General features: G+C 46.7%; 2 non-coding genes across 2 annotated transcripts; both read left to right on the top strand.

Moving 5' to 3' along the window:
- Window positions 1–281: 281 nt before the first annotated feature.
- LOC137435869 (U1 spliceosomal RNA) lies at window positions 282–439 on the top strand. The gene has a single exon (XR_010986163.2). It is a non-coding gene; the product is annotated as a U1 spliceosomal RNA (small nuclear RNA).
- A 7,470-nt stretch (window positions 440–7,909) lies between these two features.
- LOC137435871 (U1 spliceosomal RNA) lies at window positions 7,910–8,073 on the top strand. The gene has a single exon (XR_010986165.1). It is a non-coding gene; the product is annotated as a U1 spliceosomal RNA (small nuclear RNA).
- Window positions 8,074–23,035: the final 14,962 nt, after the last annotated feature.

The following is a 23,035-nucleotide window of genomic DNA, read 5'->3' as shown; positions in this document are numbered from 1 at the left end:
AGACCGATCGACCTGGCAGGAGTAATGCCCTGCTGGTGGATTAAGGGGTCTTACTCCTATTAAGAGGAGTGGTCCCAACTGTATGACCATGCATTGTGGCCCTTCGGGGGCATGATGCATGCGTTTGAATGACCATGTGCTTCCCCCTCGGGGTTGAGGCGCATGTGCATTGTTATGGGGACAGCCTTGTTGACGTTGTGTCTTGGCCATGGGGTCAAGGTGCACGTCCGAGGCTGTTCAAATGTTTGGACTTTTTACCTTTTTTCACACGTAAAAAAGGCAGGCCCTGACTGTGGCCCTAAACCAATTAAGGTGGTGTTCTCAGGGCGAGGTCCACCCATTGCACTCCGGGTGGGTTGACCCTTGCGATTTCCCCAAATGTGGGAAACTCGACTGTACAATTTGTGGTAGTGGGGGACTGCGTTCGCGCTATCCCCTGATTGTTAAACTAAAAACAGATGAATTGTGGATGTAGCTATTAGTAAGGCAGCTTAGCGAGTGGATGTAGCTCTTAGTAAGGCAGCTTAGCAAATGGATGTAGCTGTTAGTAAGGCAGCTTAGCAAATGGATGTAGCTATTAGTAAGGCCGCTTAGCAAGTGGCTGTAGCTATTAGTAAGGCAGCTTAGCAAGTGGCTGTAGATATTAGTAAGGCCGCTTAGCAAGTGGATGTAGCTATTAGTAAGGCCGCTTAGCAAATGGATGTAGCTCTTAGTAAGGCAGCTTAGCAAATGGATGTTGCTATTAGTAAGGCAGCTTAGCAAATGGATGTAGCTATTAGTAAGGCAGCTTAGCAAATGGATGTAGCTATTAGTAAGGCAGCTTAGCAAGTGGCTATAGCTATTAGTAAGGCAGCTTAGCAAGTGGCTGTAGCTATTAGTAAGGCAGCTTAGCAAGTGGCTATAGCTATTAGTAAGGCAGCTTAGCAAGTGGCTGTAGCTATTGGTAAGGCCGCTTAGCAAATGGATGTTGCTATTTGTAAGGCAGCTTAGCAAATGGATGTAGCTATTAGTAAGGCAGCTTAGCAAATGGATGTAGCTATTAGTAAGGCAGCTTAGCAAGTGGCTGTAGCTATTAGTAAGGCAGCTTAGCAAGTGGCTGTAGCTATTAGTAAGGCTGCTTGGCAAGTGGCTGTAGCTATTAGTAAGGCAGCTTAGCAAGTGGCTGTAGCTCTTAGTAAGGCAGCTTAGCAAGTGGATGTAGCTATTGGTAAGGCAGCTTAGCAAGTGGATGTAGCTATTAGTAAGGCAGCTTAGCAAATGGATGTGGATGTAGCTATTAGTAAGGCAGCTTAGCAAGTGGATGTAGCTATTAGTAAGGCCGCTTAGCAAATGGCTGTAGCTATTAGTAAGGCAGCTTAGCAAGTGGCTGTAGCTATTGGTAAGGCAGCTTAGCAAATGGATGTAGCTCTTAGTAAGGCAGCTTAGCAAGTGGCTGTAGCTATTGGTAAGGCAGCTTAGCAAATGGATGTAGCTCTTAGTAAGGCAGCTTAGCAAATGGATGTGGACGTTCTGGACAAAAGTGATACATTTTCCCCCACATGCTTCGCATAGCTTTGGCTTTTAATTTTTGGTCGGAACTTGCCTGCTCCTTTAACTTGAGCTTGCTCCTGGACTCTGTGTCCGTCTCACCCACTGATCTCTACACAAACTGGATTGGAGGCTCGACGCCAAATCAACGCCAATCGGTCCATTCGCTGTGAAGTCACCGCAAGTATATTCGTCGCCATATTGGTTCCCCCAGAAAATCTGCGTCCGTTCATTGTCTTTATCAAAAGACAATGCCTGCTATATTTTATAAAATAATTTAATCGAAATTTCAACAAAACACTCGAAAAATTGTTTTCAAAAACAAAACAAAACATTGTTTTCAACGACTACTGAAGAAGACAAATGGGAATCTTTCTCAAGGATCCGGAATTTCAGCTGCAGTATCCATGGCTGTTATGAGCAATACCGTGCTGTTCATATGGACTTATTTCCTGAACTGCACTCACACCAGTTTGAAACTGCAGTGGAAGATAATCATATTCACAAGCTCGTGAAGATAGCAGCTTCTTGTTATTGTCGAATCAAACTCTTTCATCTTGGGAAAAAGGAGACGGAAGCCATCACCGGAGAGAAAGTCAGGAAGCAGATGTCCAAACTGATTTTGTTCAAGCACCAGTGAGATTATAGAACACACATGATATAGAACACACATGATACAGTGCACACATGTTGCTATTTTATATTCTGTAATTATAATTTGTCATAATTTCGCAATATCCTGACGTGTCTTGGAGGAGAATAACAAAAATATTTACTATGACCATTGACCATCATGTTTCTCTGCCCAGAAGTATAACTCAGAAGTTTGTTTTCACTATACTGTTACAGACACGGTTTAGATGTTACTTTGGGCCGAGCGGATGGTCCACCGCGACCGTTACAGGATCCCCGATTGGCCCGACTCCCCCAACGTTGACCAGATCGCACCACAGATATTCAATTTGGAAACCTCTAAAGCGACCGAAAGAGAAGGAAGAGAGAAGAAGACAGAGTACGGAGGAATAACAGGATTTATTATACACACAAGCAAAAAGAAGGAGCGATCAAAATTATTTACAAACAATGGATGGAAGAAGCAGTCACACAGTGAATCGTTAGCTTATACTAGTCAATTTACTTAACCCCAGGACAACGATTAGGACAGACGACGTTCACACTTACACGGGGGATATTGCAGGCAGGTATGGCTTGAGGATGGATGGTTGTTTTGGGAGGCAATGGAGGGTCCAGCGTGGATTGCTGCCTGGCGCGTCCTTTTCGTGGCCTGCGGCCCCTTAGCTGCCCGCTTAGCTGCAGCGCAGCTGGTCGCACGATGGCTCGCACACACCTGCTCGTTCAGGCGTCTTCCTTCTCCCCAGCAACAACGAGCGACAGCAAGCAAGAGGACGGGGTCAGAGCAAGAGCTGGAGGGGCAAGAGCAAGAGCAAGAGGAGCAAGAGCAAGCCAGTGGAGTGCGTCCCGCGGCGACTTATATTGGTTTTCTCACCGAACCTTCGCGCACTTTCTCGGGGGTTCCCGCTCCGCCCTCTCTTAGCCAAACCCCTTGTTCTGGGTTGGATGAGCGGGGCCGACTTACTCCTCCCCCCTATGATGAGGGGGGCGACCCGTCTTCTCTAGCCACTCCCCTTGTTCGTAATGGCCGCAAATGGCGAAAACCGGTCAGCAGCTGCAGGTACTGCGCCGTCACGTTGCACAGCAGTTCAGTACTGCAATAAACGTTTGCTGTGAAAGCTCAAGTGGGGGAATCCCTGGCACTTGAGCTGCCATGGATCATCGGAGGGGCCTACGCTTTATTTCGTTTGATGCAATGCAGAGTCAATCTAGTGGGAAACACATATTTAGCCTACATAGAATAAGGAAATAAACTATTTAAAAAGATATATCGTGGCCTGTGTGTAAGTTTCATGGAATTAACTAGGAGGACGGCTGCGACCATTATTTACATTACGAGGGTGTTACACACAACAAAACCATACTTTTCACATTCGTTACACTTTCTCCAAAATTGTTACACTTCTCAAAACCGTTACACTTCTCAAATTCGTTACAATACTATTCTGATTCTTTGATAAATGGATGCAATTTATTTTCAATGGTACTCACTTCAGTAAGAATATTGTGCCATGTGGAATGAAAAAACAAAACGAACACTTGACCACAAATATGGTATGTATACAAGTATTCACATCCCAATTTATTTTGCAGATCCATGTTATATTATCAGTCATGAAAAAGTAAACGCAGTCCTATTTTCCTATTCTTTAAATTTTTAAAGAATATTTAATTACTATTAATATTTAATATTAATATTATTTAATATTGAATTTAATTATTTAATTATTTAATATTTAATATTATCCTTTATTATTGGAATATTTAATTTATTTAATATTTAATATTTAATTAGAGGGAATTTAAAGAATTTAATATTTAATTATCAGCATATTTCCTACGAAAATTCCACCTTCCCACTTTATTTTATTCCATTCCGAATTGATTTTAATCCGTTCCAGGGTTGAAAAAGCATTATTACAGGATTGATGAAATGCCATCATGCGCTGCTTACGGTTATAAAAACCGCAGCGGTCGATTTGAATGAAGAAGAGGAATCACATTACATCGGCAAATGACATTCGTTTTGGAGAATCGTGGGGGAGCAAAGATGGCGGACAAATGCCTTCAAAAATGAGCTTCCCTTCCTATCCAGTTAGTACAGAGATCAGTGGTTGGGACCACTGATCTAAATATAACCGGATCATTGGTTTGCTGAAAAAACTGAAGTCGCCGGCCGCCATCTTGGTACTCACCATAACAGGAAAAACGCCCGATAAAACAAAACTCAGTTTATTTTAAAACCTGCTCTTCGTAATCACGACGACATGAAAAAGCGCTATAAAAACGAAAACAACCTGCTAATCATTCATGTTTATTCCACGTTGTTTACTGTGGAATTTTCGGTCCGTAGGGAGTCCCAATATGGCGGCCTCGCGCCCACCAGCAAACGTACTCTCATCGGCTGGGAGTTCCCACGATGACACAGCTCAGTGGTCTGGACTGTCCACACAATCGCATCCGCAAACTCAACCAGAAAGTTCAAAACCTTTTCCTACATCGACTCGTCTTAATCATCCATCAACTATGAACACAAGGATCCATGTGCGATGGAGTAACTTCAAATAGATTATTGTTACAAGATCGCGAAAATCGCGACTCAATATCATGCGTCATGCGTCGATACAGTACTTAGCGTCACAACGTCACGGTGGCGTCATGACGTCAGGCCAGCGTCATGACATTTCGGCTTCCTCGGAAGCACGGAGGTATATAATAAACCTGGAGAGCCAATTGGCCACCTCGCAGCATTAGCCGCCGTGAAGCCACCGGAAATAGTCTGGTGGCCATATTGGGAAGCCGATCGTTTTGTAAACAAAGCCTGTCAAAGCAAAGGCGTGGCGCACTGATGATGCAGCTGGAGCGAATTTTAGGACCGCCGACTATTTAATTAATATAGAATACTAATATTTGAACTGATATTCGGGCTCAGAATCCCGTTCTTTAAGGAAATGGTGTTCATTAAGTTTGAAGTTGATTCTAGACGCATTTTTCCTGGGGAATCCAATGGTTTAGAGCTTGTTTGAAAAAAAAGTGCCCAAAATTACCGCTCGGTGTTCTTTATCGTTCTTCTCATGACCCAATCACCCACTAGTAGGAATAAGAATCCTGACATGTTACACCCCTGTTTAACTCCTGTCTTCACCTTGAACCATTCTGTTGTTTCACCTTGGTCGACGACCGCACATTGAAAGTCTTGGTAAAGGGCTTTTACAAGGTTCACTAATTTTCCAGGTATGCTGTATTTCTTCATTATGACCCAGACTTTCTCTGGGCAAGGAGTCGAAAGCTTTCTAGAAATCTATAAAATTGGGGTACATCGTCGTTTGCCATTATTTGGCTTGTTCAATAATATTCCTCAATATAAAGATCTGATGTGTTGTCATGTTATATGATGTTACTTAATTCAGTCATTATATTGTAACTAAGATGTGTATGTTTCTATTACCGAGATGTTAGAAACCACGCAGATATAATGATAACCAGAGTTTATTCTACACTGACATGGGTCAGCAACACATCAACAGTGAGTCAGTCACATAAATGACATGAAACGCTGTCATGTAGTTAACCCACACAATTCTTGGGTTTCGGAAGTTTTTGCTATTCATAACATACAAGACTTACATGTTGCAATGGAACGTTCAGCAGGACATGGTAATTGTTACATGAATAATGGAGCGGAGATATAGACATCTCATGCAACACATCTTTTACAGTTTAAATATTTACATGAAGTGTTGGTGAACTCGCCATATCAGACAAAGGGCAACCCACTTGCAGACTTGATGTCATGTCGCATCAAGAGGCGCTTATATGCGGCAACAAACTGCCGGGCCGTTGGGTTATTCCCACTTCCACATGCAATGCGGACCGCTCCAAAGAAAAGTTCAATGTGGTCTTGGCTCATTTTGTACGTGAGCAGGTATCGCAGGGGAGATGAGGCAGGTTTGACATATGTGAAATACAAAATTGTGACACTCTCTATGCAGATCATGAAACCAATGAAGGGGGTTTTCAAACGCGTATTGGTCATAACTTGACCATTCATGTTTTTGACGTTGGACAAGTAACTGTAGGCAGTATCCAGGAATGGCAGGAAAAGTCCTTCTCGTGATGTCATGAGTGGTGCCTTGTAGTTTCGTGCCAATGGATTGCGAGAATGTCAAACAGTTTGTCCAATGTTTCAATGTATTGGCAGGTAGCCTCACTGCCCTGAAATTCTGATAGTTGCAAAGTGTCCCTGCAAAACCGAATTGCATCTGCCACACTAGTGCTCAATGTCTGAGCGGCTGTGTCCACCTTCATGACATTGCTCTTCCACTCGATGTGTTTCCGGGAGAGCTTATTTCCCAGACGCAAGCCTTCCCTCTTCTGCAGATCAAAGAGTGCCTGGATGTATTTCCACGCGATGACTTTTTTGTTGCCATCCTCCATCATTTTCATGGATCCAAGACAGTTTCTTGCAAGTTTAAGCATGTGACATGCATCGAGTACTTCGAGTACTTCGGCTTCAGTCGGACGGTTTGACCAGTCCTGTCGAAGTCACTCTCATTGAAGTGATCACTGCACAGAACTGTGGTGCCTGGGGTAGGGTAGAAGGACTCCCTTCTCAGGGCAGATGTCCATCGAGAGCACAAGTCCTTATCCTTTGGAAACCTTGAAACAAAATACATTGTGGTCACAAAATGTGGTTGCGGGTCAAAACCTCAGAGGGCAGTCAAAACATCCGAGTCAAAACGACTCCATATCAAAATAATATTTTGAGTTTCATATGTATAGTTAAATACAACTTCATCTGCTAATGTTTGCCATGTGTCGGACTTTCGTACCTTCCACAAGTAACCCCCATTTGCTCTTTCTGCTCACGAGTGACACAGGAGGGCATGGAAACCCTGACAGTAGTAGACTGGACAATTAAGTTAAGCTCATCACAAATTAAATCACTTGACAATGATCACGAGCTGACGAGTCAATCTCGATACTTCAATCTGAATCAATGAATGAGTCAATCAGACATCAGTCTGACATACTCACATAGCCCTAGTGAATACACAATACAGTTATATTTGAGATCTGTGTCGTATTGCACACCCTGCGCGTGGTCTAACATCATCAAATTCAAACACAGTGTTCAAACTTCATTGAAACTTAATTGAAACTTAATTACCTAGCCCCACCACCGTGACCACGCCAAAAACTGAAAAAGCAGAACACCCGCGATCGCGGTTTGTCACTTACTTGTGAAATGTGCATGTGGAGGCCTTCCCTGAGGTATTTGTGCAGTCAAATGCAACACACTGTGGCATTTTGAAACAGCGCGTTCACAAATAAGACTCCTTACAGTCGCTAAGCATCCAAAATGAATCAGAAATTGTGAGATCAGCTGATTGTGAGATAAAACACGGACGCAGACACAATCGGCTTCCCAATATGGCCGCCAAGCAACTTCCGCTAGCTTCAGCCGACAGCCGTCATTGGCTCTCCAGGTTTATTATATACCTCCGTGCTCGGAAGGCATCCAGTCGCTAAATCGTTTATAATCTGCTCCAATCTCAGCAGCAAAGCGAGAAATTATCCAAATAAATAAATCATAATATCGAACCTAATATTACAATTAGGATTTGTTTACAAATATCGTGCAAAATTCACCATTTAAATAGATATTCAGGGAAAAGTGTTGAATACGTCCTGGTAAAGTAAGGCGGTGCTCGCACTAGGACAAGGGAGACCGTGGGGTAAACAACTCATACTTACCTGACAGGAGAAATACCATGATCATTAAGGTGGTGTTCTCAGGGCGAGGTCCACCCATTGCACTCCGGGTGGGTTGACCCTTGCGATTTCCCCAAATGTGGGAAACTCGACTGTACAATTTGTGGTAGTGGGGGACTGCGTTCGCGCTATCCCCTGATTGTTAAACTAAAAACAGATGAATTGTGGATGTAGCTATTAGTAAGGCAGCTTAGCGAGTGGATGTAGCTCTTAGTAAGGCAGCTTAGCAAATGGATGTAGCTGTTAGTAAGGCAGCTTAGCAAATGGATGTAGCTATTAGTAAGGCCGCTTAGCAAGTGGCTGTAGCTATTAGTAAGGCAGCTTAGCAAGTGGCTATAGCTATTAGTAAGGCAGCTTAGCAAGTGGCTGTAGCTATTGGTGAATCTTGGTAATGAAAAACATCTACTTCGTGATAACTCCTTGAGTAATCTGCATTATGAATCTATCTATAATTCCAGTAATCTCTGTACGTTTGTACGTTTGTCTGTGACCGCTGTTTCTCGACAACCACGGGTCCGATATACTTTTAACTTGCCAGGTATATTGCTGGGGACCCGAGGATGTGCCTTTTCAAGGTTTGAAATTAATCGGACAAGTACTTACCGAGCTATGTCCAAAAAACGCTTCAACCAATCAGAGAGCAGCGAGCTATCACGTGTGCCGAACGTGGCGATCAGACTCTACCTCGGACGGCACATTTGACAGCGTATTCATTTATTTCACGTTGGAAAACTATGTTGCCGTTAAACTATGTTTTAAAACGAATTCAAACTGCGATTAAATTAAAACGATTCATCGTAACTGCGACGATTTGCGAACTTCCGGCAGCCAATCACAGAACGCTTTGTTGCGTAGGCGTGGCCGATGTGAGACGAGCGGAGCTGAGCGCGTTACGAGCTGACCGCCATTACGGTACGTAATTCGATTTCTTATGCGCATTATTTCTCCCAATTCAGTCAGAGCGAAGGGCGGAAGCGAAGAGCGTTGTTTTTTTTGTTTACGGGCGTACGGGCGGGGTAGAGCGTACGGGTAGCGTTTTTTTTTTTTTTGGCAAGGAACGGGCACCCACGTACGGGCAATGCCCTAGTTATAGAAATTATGTGATGTGCTTAGATATACTTAAAATAAATAAAGGCAACATTGATAATCTGTGCAACGATGTTAAACCCTGAAAATGTTCCTTCCAGACAAATGGAATGTCTGAATATTTGGTCTGAAATGCTTATCTTTATGGCTTACGCTGGAATGGAAACCAGATGCCTTTAAACGCTTGCTTATCTGAATCCCTGACCTCTTGATCGAACCCTCATCACTCAAACCGATACTCCAAAGCCCAGAAGAATTTCTTTGTCTCAACAAAACACTATAAAAGACAAGAAGCAGACCGAGTCTGCAGAAGACCTGCTCCATATGTTGTTTGGAGTCCTCTTTGAGTACGCCGGCATAGTTCTGTTTAACTGTGTTGTAACGTCATTCAACCAGTTTGAATAGAGAAAAGGAGTCACTCTGCTGTTTTGTGTCACTGTGTGTATCGCAATGAACATTAAAAAAAATAAAGAAAACCAGAGAATTGTCTGAAGAAGTCATACACAGGATTGTAGCCAAACATGGACAATCTGAAGGGTACAAGTCCATCTCCAGAGATGTTCCTGTGTCTACCGTACGCAATGTTATCAGGAAGTTTAAGGCCCATGGCACAGAAGCCAACCTCCCAGGACATGGCTGCAAGAGAAAACATGATCGAAGATTGCAGCGAAGGATGCCTTGAATGGCAATGTTTGAAAGCACCTCGATCAACTGCCAAATAGATTCATAGTGATCTTCAGACACAAGGTACGACAGTTTCAACTCGCACCATCCATCACCAACTCAATCAAAGGAGGATCTATGGTAGGAGACCCAGGAGGACCCCACTGCTGAGAGAGAGACAAAAGAACGCCTGACTGGAGTTTGCCAGGACACATCTGAACAAGTCAAAATCCTTCTGGGAGAATGTCCTGTGGACAGATGAAACCAAATTAGAGTGTATAAATGAGAACGAGCGAAAGCACAAGCACATAGACCTTATAAAAGCATGCACAGCGGAGCAGCAGCAGCAAATTCCTGAACTCAACCTCTGGAGAAGGCCTGAAATCTGCTCAAGCTGTCTTGTAGTACCATGCCCCTAACCCGCCAGTCACACCTTCTCCTTTTGAGCCGTGAGCCAGGGATGGAGCTCACCCTTCCTGAAGCACAGCTGGAACTGGGTTGTTGATTTGCATTGGTTCCTTCTGTGTCCAGCTTGGGACAGCCGGTGTATTTGTGCCTTGTCCGCCTTCATCTGTTGTCGATCTTCCGTGGTATGACTGACTCCTAAATATTGGGTAATTAAAGTTCCTATTTGTTCCTTTGGTCGGGGGAGCGATATTCAGTCGTGGGTTAAGGGGTTTGTATCACATTTGCTTGTTGTTATTTCTTCTTTGTAATCCAGTCCCCCATCTAGCATTTACAATTAAACCAACTTGGTCTACGGGTGGCCGTGATTGCTACTGCAATTTGTCACATCCATGAAAAGAATGAATCTGGCACTGGTGATTAGCACCCACCACGGCACTGCACTGTGTGCTCACAGGCTCCACTAGGCCATTAATTGGCATCGTAAGCAAGGCACGGATTAGTGTGGCGTATCCACTGGCTCAGTGTTCCCACTGGTCACACCAGAAAGGTATTGTGGCAATAGAAACGTGTTCCGGTTCAGGGCCACTGAATCAGTCGATCATTTTGACATTTTGACACAGCCAACTAGAATTCGCATCAGGTCCCTGGGATGTCCCATCGACACGACACCACTGGTCGTCAGGAGTTGGGATCTGGGCCTTGGTCCAAATCTCGGCTACAACACTGGTGTCAAGCAATGTTATTTGAACCTGTGGCCCGTAAACCGTTGCCTCAAAGCAAAATTGCCGATTGCATGATTTTGGCACCAAAATTTCACAAATTGCAATGAGCAGCAATCAAGGCAAATCAGAGAGGCACACCACGACCCTGGTAAAAATGGAACTCGAAGGTCCACTAGAGGGGGTGGGGGGGGGGGCAGTGGCGTCGCCCCCATGGCCCGGTAGACGACCCCACACCTGAAGCCCCAAGAAGAATGAGTATTCAGGGACAGCAGGCTGGCATTGCTGCAGTGGCAGGAAAGTGACCAGGACATGATAGTCATGCTAGCACAGCTGATGGTTATAGTATGAAGGCATGCTGGGCTGAAACGAAGACCAATGGCGACAGGCTGGAGGCAAAAATTGAAGCTGGCTGGGCAGAGCAGCAGAAAAACCGAGCAGGCATGCAGTGGGGACTGGTAGTCGGTCAGGGTTTCTTTTTTGTTTGATTTCTACTTTCTTCCCTCCACCACCGAAGGTGTACGGAGCTTATGTTTTCATACCTGCCTGATTGTCCGTCTGTCTCTCTGTGAGCAGGCAGCTGTTGTGTTAATTTATTAATCTTGGTTTCAGTACCACACAGTTCAATCTTGGTTTCATCAGACCACAGAATCTTGTTTCTCACAGTCTGAGAGTCCTTTAGGTGCTTTTTTGCAAACTCCGAGCGGGCTTTCATGTGTCATTCACTGAGGAGAGTATTCCGTCTGGCCACTCTGCCATAAAGCCCAGATCGGTGGTGTGTTGCAGTGATGGTTGTCCTTCTGGAAGTTTCTCCCATCTCCACACAGGATCTCCGGAGCTCAGCCAGAGTGACCATCGGGTTCTTGGTCACCTCCCTTACCAAGGCCCTTCTCCCCAGATTGCTCAGTTTGGCCGGGCGGTCAGCTTTAGGAAGAGTCCTGGTTGTTCCAAACTTCTTCCATTTAAGAATTATGGAGGCCACTGTGCTCTTGGGAACCTTCAAAGCAGCAGAATTTTTTTTTGTAGGCTTCCCCAGATCTGTGCCTCGACACAATCTTGTCTCTGAGCTCTGCAGGCAGTTCCTTCGACCTCATGGCTTGGTTTTTGCTCTGATGTGCATTGTCAGCTGTGAGACCTTATATAGACAGGTGTGTGCCTTTTCAAATCATGCCCAATCAATTGAATTTACAACAGGTGGACTCCAATCAAGGTGTAGAAACATCTCAAAGAAGATCAAGAGAAATGGGAGGCACCTGAGCCATATTTCAAGTGTCATAGCAAAGGGTATGAATGAATGAATATGAATTTGGGTTGTGATATATGTAGATCAGAGTAGATCTGAATAGGTAACATGCTTCGTGTGTCGCGGTAAGGAAAACTTCCTGTAATAAGTCATGTGTAGGCGTTTTGTCGGCTAAGATGTACGATTGTGAATCTACCAGGAGATTCGTGTGTTAAGTAGTGTAGGGAATAATGAGTAGAGCCCTTGTATGTCTCACCTGGTTAGCCAAACCTCTGTCCATTTTGGCACTGCACACCACATAGACACCTGGTTAGGATACCTTAGTAAAACACTAATAACGCCCTTACCCCCTGACGTGACAGAGGAAGAAAGCAGGCCAGGACACCGCCGATAATGGCCACCACCATCTACACCTCCGAGAGGCCTATCCACCTCGCATAGCACGTGCTACGACCACGGAGTATGGGACGGGAGTGAGAGTGACGCAGTGGGCGTGACCTGAGCGAGCCGGCGAGGCGCGTGGAGAACCGATTGGTTGGCAGCACGCCAGAGCTGACATCACCGGCCGAGGCTATACAGAGCCGAACGCCTTTGCGCAGTTGAGACTAGCTACATTCCTGGCGCAGTCCAGAGCAGCTGGATTCATAGTTGTGAGTTGGATCCCGAGTTCAGGCAGTTCAGATCGGAGATCCTGAGACGAGGTGCGCACAAGTTCGAGTTCGGAACGGGAGAGTTCGTTTGAGGTGCGCACGAGGAGAGTTGGCAGATCCCGAGTGCAGAGAGAGAGCCCGAGTGGAGATCGCTGTCCTGCTGTCGACCTCGTGGTGATTGGCGCGTGGAGCAAGGCCTTGTGGGACTTGGAGCGAAGGACCTCGTGGTGTGCGGTTGGGCCGAGCGGAGCGGGGTTGGACAGCAGCCAAGGAAGACGACGAGACAGATAAGCCCGAGCTCCGCGTACATTTTACACACATGACGTGTTCTTTTTGTTAATTCATAATCCCTCATTTTGTTTCTGAAGTCGGTGTGTGGGATCCCGATTTAGGATATTTATTACCGGCGCGTGCTTTTTCCTGTCCTTGCTTTTTCATTCAATAAACCCTTATATTATTTTTGTACATATTGTAACGAATTTGGAAAGTGTAAAGAATGTGAGAACTGGTTTGCTGTGTTTTAACTGGCCCTCGTAGAGTAAATAAGATCGAAAGACGTCCCCCTAGTTAATTCCATGAACCTACAGACAGGCCACGATATATCTTTTTAAATAGCTTATTTCCTTATTCTATGTAGGCTAAATATGTGTTTCCCACTAGATTGACTCTGCATTGCATCAAACGAAATAAGCGTAGGCCCCTCCGATGATCCATGGCAGCTCAAGTGCCAGGGATTCCCCCACTTGAGCTTTGACAGCAACCGTTTATTGCAGTACTGAACTGCTGTGCAACGTGACGGCGCATTACCTGCAGCTGCTGACCGGTTTTCGACATTTGCGGCCATTACGAACAAGGGGAGTGGCTAGAGAAGACGGGTCGCCCCCCTCGTCATAGGGGGGAGGAGTAAGTCGGCCCCGCTCATCCAACCCAGAACAAGGGGTTTGGCTAAGAGAGGGAACCCCCGAGAAAGTGCGCGAAGGTTCGGTGAGAAACCAATATAAACCGCCGCGGGACGCACTCCGTCCTCTTGCTCTGACCCCGTCCTCTTGCTCTGGCCCCGTCCTCTTGCTTGCTGTCGCTCGTTGTTGCTGGGGAGAAGGAAGACGCCTGAACGAGCAGGTGTGACCGAGCCTGCGAGCCATCGTGCGACCAGCTGTGCTGCAGCTAAGGGGACGCAGGCCACGAAAAGGGCGCGCCAGGCAGCAATCCACGCTGGACCCTCCATTGCCTCCCAAAACAACCATCCATCCTCAAGCCATACCTGCCTGCAATTTCTCCCGTGTAAGTGTGAACGTCGTCTGGCTTGAATGTTGTCCTGGGGTTTATAAGTAAACTGCATAGTATAAGCTAATGATTTCCCTGTGTCACCTGCTTCTTCCGTCCATTGCTTGTAAATAACTTGATTGCTCCTTTTTGCTTGTGTGTGTATAATAAATCTGTTCTTCCTCTGTACTCTGTCTTCCTCCTCTCTTCCTTCTCTTTCGGTCACTTTAGAGGTTTCCAAATTGAATACCTGTGGCGCGATTTGGTCAACGTTTGGGGGAGTCGGGCTAATCGGGGATCCTGTAACGGTCGCGGTTGACCATCCGCTCGGCCCAAAGTAACATCTTGTCCGCGACCCGTAACAATTGGTGTCTAGGAGTGGGATACGAGGCCCGAACCAAATTTTTAAAACGTGTAGAAAAAAATTTGGTCAAAATTACGAGCTGCCAAAATTTTGTTGTTTTATAAAACCCGAATTTTGAGATGGCGCCATGGACAATCAAGGCGATCGGATGTCGGTGGGGGAGACAGACGGGTTAGGGGTAACCCAGGACTTAGGGGAGGAAAGGGAGGAGAGCAATGAGGTGGTTGAGGGTGTATCAGGTGCACAAAATGGCGCTCTCGCGCACGAGGTTACGGGCGCGCAAAATGGCGCCTCGCACATGGCCACGGCGACCGCGCCCGCGACCGTAGCAGCGCCACTGGTGGATTTGAACCTTTTTTTTTATACAAATGAAGGCCCTTATGGACAAGAATAATGAAGAAATGGAAAACAGAATGATGGGGGCCCTTATGGGACAAATGGGAGACCAAATTGGAGGTTTGAAAAACAGTATGGGGGCAATGAGGGACGAAGCGAGGGCTCAGAGTGAGCAATTGGGGGTAATGAGGGACGAAGCGAGGGGTACCGGTGAGGGGTTAGACAAGAAATTTGGGAAGTTAGACAATAATTTTGAGGGGTTAGACAACGGGATAAAAGAGGTGAAAAATGGGTTAATGGGGTTAGAAAATAGGATGGAGGACAAATTACGGGAAATAGGGGAACAGTCTGCCCGGGAAATCAAACGAATGGGGAACCAGATAGAGGAGGTGCAAATCGGGTTAGAAAGTAAACTGGATGCTCAGAGGGATGAATTGGGACAGATGAGGGTGGCATCTACAAAAGAGATGGAGGAGATGAAAGAGGGGATACGACGAGGTGTAAGTGAGGAGGTTTCGGGGCTACGCGAGGAGGTAAAGCGAGGTGAGAAGCGTATGGAGAAAGAGGTGAGGAATAATACGGCTAGGTTACAGGGGGGCATAGAGGGTCTGACGAAGGGAGTAGAGCAGCTGACAGTAGGACAAAGGGAACTAGCGGACCAAGTGGAAAAGAACACTGCAATCATCGGGGGTTTAAAAGCGACACAAAAGGACATTAAAAATGAATTAATAGCGACACAGAAGGAATGTCAAATGGTACATGAGGGATTGACGAAGAGGTTGGAAGAGGTGACAGAAGTAATAGAGACGAAGGACCGGGAGGTGAGGACGCAAATAGAAACGGTCAAGGTAGCCTTAGAGGACGAACTTGAGCAGACGCACCGGGAAATAAAAGAGGTGAAGCAAAAATTAGAGGAAGTGGAAGAAGAGGTGAGTGAAATTAAGAAGAGACGGACAGAAACTAAAAGAGAAATCCAGGAGGAGGTAATGGAATATGTACAAGGTCGGTGCTCAACTCATGATGGTGTGCTCACTAACCAAATAAAGAGTTTGCCGGTGGCAGAAGAGGTGCGACGAAGAGGTGCCAAGGTGAGTGGTGATATACGTGGAAATGTACATGATGTGAGGGGAGCTTCAGTCGGCTTGGGGGTTGTTGTGGACCCGGGTGTTCGTGAGAGGCCGTTGGTGAAATGTGCGACAGGTCTGGTGTGCGAGAATGTCCGACCATGGGGTGTGTGAGGAAAAAGTGCGCGCCAAGGAGTGAGTGTGCCGTCAAGAGTGAGTCGGTCGTAGCGCGTGTGCGAGGGGGCACATGGAAGCGCGGTGTGGTGAGTGTTACAGAGGATGTAACGAGAGAGTGTACACCTGTGGTGAGTGTTACAGAGGATGTAACGAGAGAATGTACGCCGGTGGTGAGTGTTACGGCGGAAGTAACGGGAGAGTGTGCGCAAGAGGATGCGCGAGAAAGGTGTGTAACGGACAGGTGCATGGGGAAAGAGTGCGCTGTCAAGAGTGAGGGAGAATGCACGCCTGTGGTGAGTGTTACAGAGGATGTAACGGGAGCGTGTGCGCGAGAAAGGTGTGTAACGGACAGGTGCATGAGGAAAGAGTGCGCTGTCAAGAGTAAGGGTGAGTGCGCTGTCAAGAATGGAGGTGAAAGTAGTGAGAGTGACACGGAGCGTGAGTTGGTTGTGACAGGTGAGCGAGGATGTACACCTGGAATGGAAGGATGCACACCTGGAATGGTAGAGCGTGTGTGGGAATGCACACTTGAGTTGGTCGCGAGGCACGTGGTTGGGTGTGCGAGTGAGAGCACACCTGTGCTTGTCACAGAGGAGGTGACCGAGGAAGGGGCGCGAAGAGGTGTGTTGGTGAGGTGTGCGAGCGACGAATGTGTGCCAAGGTGTTCGGTGGTCAGGTGTGTGACCACGTCTGTGAGCGGAATGAGTGTACCTGGGTGTGTTGGAGAAGGTGCAATGACGAGGAGCATGGGAACAGCTGGGTGTATGAGCAAGGAAGGGGTAGCGTATGCGTGTGAGCATGCAGGTGAGGCATCGACGGTAACCGGGTTAGCGGTTAGAGCGACTTATAGCCGAATCAGGCCCTCGGTGCGTGCCGGGCTTCGCGTGCCGCGAGAACCAGCGGGGATCCGAGCCACGGCGGGTTCGAAAGGGCCGCCGTACGCGATCCACGCTGGGCCTCGCTTGGAACGGCCGCGTCCGTGCTCCACTAGGCGGAGCGGGCAGCCCGATAGGAAGGGTCGTCATGGCGACCACTTTTTATTGAGACGTTCCGGCAGGTCGAGATCGGGCAATTGGATGGCTCCGCGCCGAGGTGGTGCGTGGGATCTCGGCACGGGTAAGCCCCCGTCCCTGCACCGAGTGCCGGACGCATCCAGCCGCCGGCACCAAAGAACCCGCGTTCATTGCTCGGCTGTACGAAGCCGGGCTGTAGACGTGAATTGGCGCACCGAGAGGATCTAATAAGTAGACGGGTGATGAGGTTAGTGTTTTGGACCCAAAATTAGAAAAATGAATAGGATTGGTAGAGTGATTGGTAATGGTACAGTGATTGGTAGAGTGATTGGCAAATTTTTGATTTGTTGAAATTTGGTAAGCAAAATTGGTAGTGGGACCTCCCCGATGTGGTGGGATGGCCAATCCACCATCCCTCACACCGGGGGGCAAAGGAGCACTAGTTTATGGGGTTGATGGCAATGAAAATTGGCCCGGGAGGGTTAGGATATATCATGTGTAGGGATCTAGCGAAGATGACATTAGGTAACATTAAGGTTAGGTAGCTACAGTGGACAGGTAGCTGGGGACGAAGAGAGGGTAAGTGGATCATAATGACGAGGGAGCGCAGTAGTTTAAAGGGGCGACGGGGAAGCGCAAGTTCTAGAGGGTAACAGGTAGTTCAGATGATGCCGTGTGAGTGTTGGAGGTGTATAGAAGTGTATTGAGCATGGTATGAGTAAATGATTGTGTGTGAGGAACAGGTGTGATTGCACAGGTGTGCAACTGAACAGGTGGATGGAGCAGTGTATGAGTGAGTGATGGTGATGTGTATTGTGATGACCAAATGGTCCAGGAAGAAAGGAGGGTGCAGGTGGCACCAGGTATGATTGCACAGGTGTAAAACGACAGGTGAATGGAGAACAGGTGTATGGAATAAATGGTATGGAGTATTGGAATGGATGGTCGTGGAGTGAGTATGATCGAAATTGTGGAGTGGAGCGGATGGTGCGGAGGTGTGAATGGGGGAAGAGTGGACCCCCATCACGGATACCCGGGAAGGGTAGTGTAATTGTTAGGTAGAGGGTATAGGTAAATTGTGGTTGGATATTGGCATCTGTGGTGCGGGTGAAAGAATGGTCTTTGGATGGGTGCATTAGTGTTGTGGAAATGGCTGGGCGTGTAGCCTGTTAGTGTGTGTAGTTGGTTTGGGCACTCCACCACTGTGAGGATGTCGGCCAGGTGAGGCCGCAGGTGGGCTCTGGGAGCCGGTAGTTGTTGTGGATGGGGCCCGAGGATCCGGAGGACGGACCCGGGTAGCCCAGTGCCAGAGGACACCAGTGGGGTGACAGAGCCAGGAGGGGCCTTCCCCAGTTAGATAGGTTAGGGTGAGGAGCTAGGTAAGCTCGGGTGGCAACTACAGTGGTGGAGGTGTGCAGGTGGGTAGACCTGCTGGGAGAGTTCCACGCCCCAGTCCTGAAATTGTGCCAGGGCACAGGGAGATGAATCGGGGGAGTGAGACCCCAAATTGAGAAGCACCACAGTTGGTCAATGGGGATTGGTTCTTAAAACCACATAGAGTAAGATGGCCAATGGATTGGCAGGGAAAGACCCAGGGTAGTGTAAAGTGTGTTAATGTCATTTAGAGGATAGTTAGGATTGAAGTCTCCTCGCACCATCTGCATCCACTCACCTGAGATGAGGTAACTCCACACCATGCCATGTTTTATTATTTTTCATTAATGCAAATGTTTTGGATTGTGAGACGCATCATGACGTGGGTGTGACATTGTGCGTAATTCCATCTCTCCCTCCTTATGAGGATTGATGATGAATTGGTGATGGCAAATTTTGGATAGGGGGATTGGAGACGAATTTGGTGTAGAAGGGAAAGATGGGGAAGACAAGACGTAGTGACGAATTTGTAAAGGTGTAAATTGTTGTAAATATGGGGTAAGGGCAAGGGTAGTGTAGGTGACAGGGGGGGTGACGTACGGTAGGGACGAGTTTTTCTCACTTCGCTCTCCGTACGCACTTCACCCTGCATTGCCTTTATTGACGTGTACCCTTGTGACCTTACCCCTCGCTCATTTGTCTTCCCCCCTTTTGTCTCCCACTTGAGGACCTGTGCGCCATTGGGCGCCGAGGGGAGCGTGCGTGAGGTGGCCATTGTGCGCACGAGATTCTCAGAACCAGCATGCATTGCGTTGATGTACCACTTTATGGACCGCTGTTCTGCAGCCAAGTACCACTTGATGGACCCCAGGTTCTGGGGCAGGGCACCTCTGTTGGAGACCGGCCATAGTGGCCAGGGAATCTTGCTTGCGGACCTCGGTAAGGTGGCACCTATGCCAAACAGGTGGACCACCCTTAGTTGGGCCCTGAGGCCCTAAATAAAAATGAACACAAGTTGTGCTTTTTTATTATTTCCAAGTAGGCCGCATGAAGCCAGAAGACGTCGGGAAGAACATCGGCCCAGCAGAAAAAGAGAAGACCACCACCAGTTGTTTTGTTGTGTTTATTATGAACAGTGGTGACTGTGCACCGAGTGGTGCTTTTGGTGCTTTTGGGTGCTTTGGTGGTATTGGTACTGGTGCATCGATGCAATGCGTGCTGTCTCCTCCCTACCAACAGGAATTTCTTTTTCTTGTTCCCTAAAAAGAAAAAAAAACACAGGTCCTGGGTTGCGTTGTAAATAAGAAATAACGTCACTGTAAATAATGCTCCCCACCGTAAATGTATAGTTTGAGAACAATTCCGTAATTCGGTTAGCTGTGGGCTTGAGTCTGTTAGACAGGGTGCAATGCAACAGCGGGGACATACTTATTTGCGTTTTAAAATCGTCACACTCAGGGTCAGGTTAAAAGTAGAGGGAACTACACCTACGTGTCACACTAAATTAAAGTTGTAGGCCCGGGATTTGGACCTGAAGAAAGGAGGGTGCAGTGTAACGAATTTGGAAAGTGTAAAGAATGTGAGAACTGGTTTGCTGTGTTTTAACTGGCCCTCGTAGAGTAAATAAGATCGAAAGACGTCCCCCTAGTTAATTCCATGAACCTACAGACAGGCCACGATATACCTTTTTAAATAGCTTATTTCCTTATTCTATGTAGGCTAAATATGTGTTTCCCACTAGATTGACTCTGCATTGCATCAAACGAAATAAGCGTAGGCCCCTCCGATGATCCATGGCAGCTCAAGTGCCAGGGATTCCCCCACTTGAGCTTTGACAGCAACCGTTTATTGCAGTACTGAACTGCTGTGCAACATGACGGCGCATTAAACCGCTGCGGGACGCACTCCGTCCTCTTGCTCTGACCCCGTCCTCTTGCTTGCTGTCGCTCGTTGTTGCTGGGGAGAAGGAAGACGCCTGAACGAGCAGGTGTGACCGAGCCTGCGAGCCATCGTGCGACCAGCTGCGCTGCAGCTAAGGGGACGCAGGCCACGAAAAGGGCGCGCCAGGCAGCAATCCATGCTGGACCCTCCATTGCCTCCCAAAACAACCATCCATCCTCAAGCCATACCTGCCTGCAATTTCCCCCGTGTAAGTGTGAACGTCGTCTGTCTTGAATGTTGTCCTGGGGTTTATAAGTAAACTGCATAGTATAAGCTAATGATTTCCCTGTGTCACCTGCTTCTTCCGTCCATTGCTTGTAAATAACTTGATTGCTCCTTTTTGCTTGTGTGTGTATAATAAATCTGTTCTTCCTCTGTACTCTGTCTTCCTCCTCTCTTCCTTCTCTCTTCCTTCTCTTTCGGTCGCTTTAGAGGTTTCCAAATTGAATACCTGTGGCGCGATTTGGTCAACGTTTGGGGGTCGGGCTAATCGGGGATCCTGTAACGGTCGCGGTTGACCATCCGCTCGGCCCAAAGTAACATCTTGTCCGCGACCCGTAACAATATATCTGAACGCAGTTTACCGGGTGGTTGATTTTAATAGATAAGGCTGCGGGGCTCTCGCCGTTCCCCTCCATTCCGTGGGCTTGGGGCTTTTGGTTTTGGAATCCGCCATCGAGTTTCCGCCTCGGGAGTTAAAGCCTTCGTGATCGGCAATCCGCAACTCTGATGTTAATCGGAGTTGCGTGACAATACTTATGTGATATTTCAGTTTTTTCTTTTTAATAAATTTGCAAAACTTTCTAAAATCCTGTTTTCTCTTTGTCATTATGGCGTATTGAGTGTCGATTGATGAGGGGAAAAAATGAATTTAAACGATTTCAGTACAAAGCTGCAACATAACAAAATGTGAAAAAAGTGAAGGGGTCTGAATACTTTCTGAATGCCCTGCAAGTAATTTCCACAACTGCACTACTGGTCAAAAGTTTTAGAACACCTCAATTTTTCCAGTTTTTATTGAAATTTACGCAGTTTAATGTCCAGTGAATAACCTGAAATGGCACAAAGGTAAGCAGTAAACTGCTCGAGGTTAAAAAAAAAAGTTTAGGTTAGCAAAAACGGGAAAATAATGTAAATTGCACAGTTATATTGTAAAAAAAGGCCTTCTTCAAGGAACAAGTCATGGGTTAACAACTTACAGCTGCTCCGCAGCAATGTAAGTAAATTAAGCCTTGAAAGTTGATGCAAACAATTCCGACAGGTGTCCCAACCTCTGCTGATTACTTGATTACAAGCCCCCTGTTTGTATAAAAGCAGTATTGGAACAGACAGTTATTACATCCTCTGAAGCATTATTTGGACAATATTGCACTGCAGGAAGTAGTATATTGGAAACTGGAGGAAACTGACAGAAAGAGGTCTGGCAGACCCAAAGCCACAACAGAATCAGAAGACAAGTTTCTGAGAATCAACAGCTTGCCTGTTGTATGCGAAAGTATGCGTGATGGTCTGGGGCTGTTTTGCTGGATCCAGTCGGCGACTTGCACAGAGTGACTGGCACCCTGAACCAAAAGGGCCATGCAATACCCTCTGGTATACGCCTAGTTGGTCAGGGGTTCATCCTCCAGCAAGATAATGACCCTAAACACACCTCCAGGCTATGTCAAAACTACCTTCGATGAAAGAACAAGACGGTAGGCTTCAAATCATGGAATGGCCAGCACAGTCTCCAGACTTAAACGCCATCAAGCTGGTTTGGGGTGAACTGGACAGAAGGGTGAAAGCAAAGCAATCGACAAGTGCAACACATTTGTGGGAACTTCTGCAACAGTGTTGGGAAGAACTTCCCGAACAATATTTGATTTCCATTGTAGAAAGAATGTCACGAGTGTGTTCGGCGGTTGTGTATGCAAAAGTTGGCTACTTTGCTGAGTCAAAAATTTAAATTGAATTTTGTTAAACAAAATGATTCTATGATTTCTTTTTCATCTCCAATTGTAAATTTGTTCTATGCTTAATTTCAGAGTACATTGAGACATTAAATTGCGTAAATTTCAGTAAAAGCTGGAAAAGTGAGGTGTTCTAAAACTTTTGACCGGTAGTGTATACAGACTTGGCATTTAATATGGAGTATTTTTTTTTTCTTGACGGGTTTACTTTCTTAACTCAGTATACCATTCTGGTGAGTTTATTTTACACTTTGGTGATTTATTTGTTAAAAGAACCATGTCACTGATTGTCTGTCGCAGCAAGAAGTCAACAACAGGCTTATATCACAGGTGGCGTGGCAAAATGTACGGACAGGTGCATTTGATGATTGGCTTCACAGTCGGGTATACAAGGGTTGTTGCGTTCTGTATTAGTGGAAAACAATTGCTGCACGTCTCCAAAAGTTCTTGCCGATTCCTCTGGAGATGGTCCGTCAACTCGACAATGCTGTTTGTCATGGAGTGGTGGCTTTACGAAATTACGGCATGAAACAGCGTGCTATTGCTCAGCAGTATGGCATCACTCAAAGTCAGGTGTCAAAGATCCTGAAACGAAATGCTCAGAGGGGTGTCCCTACTCCAATACTGAGTCCAGGACGTCCCCACAGAACCACAAGGAGGGATGATCGCCAGCTGCACCGGTTAATCCGCAATAGCCGTACCAAGTCAGCTAATCGGCTTAGGGCTGAGTGGCAGCAACTGACAAATGTGCCTGTATCCAGAAGGCTAGTCAACCAACGACTGGTTCAAGTAGGCTATCGTGCCAGGCGTCCCCTGAGAAAGCCACGCCTGACCAGACAACACCGCCAGC

Source organism: Myxine glutinosa, chromosome 9 (assembly GCF_964187855.1).
Source record: "Myxine glutinosa chromosome 9, kmMyxGlut1.1, whole genome shotgun sequence".
In the NCBI taxonomy this organism is placed as follows: Eukaryota; Metazoa; Chordata; class Myxini; order Myxiniformes; family Myxinidae; genus Myxine; species Myxine glutinosa.
The sequence above is the reverse complement of the archived record's forward strand: the minus strand, read 5'-3'. Positions and strand labels throughout refer to the sequence as shown.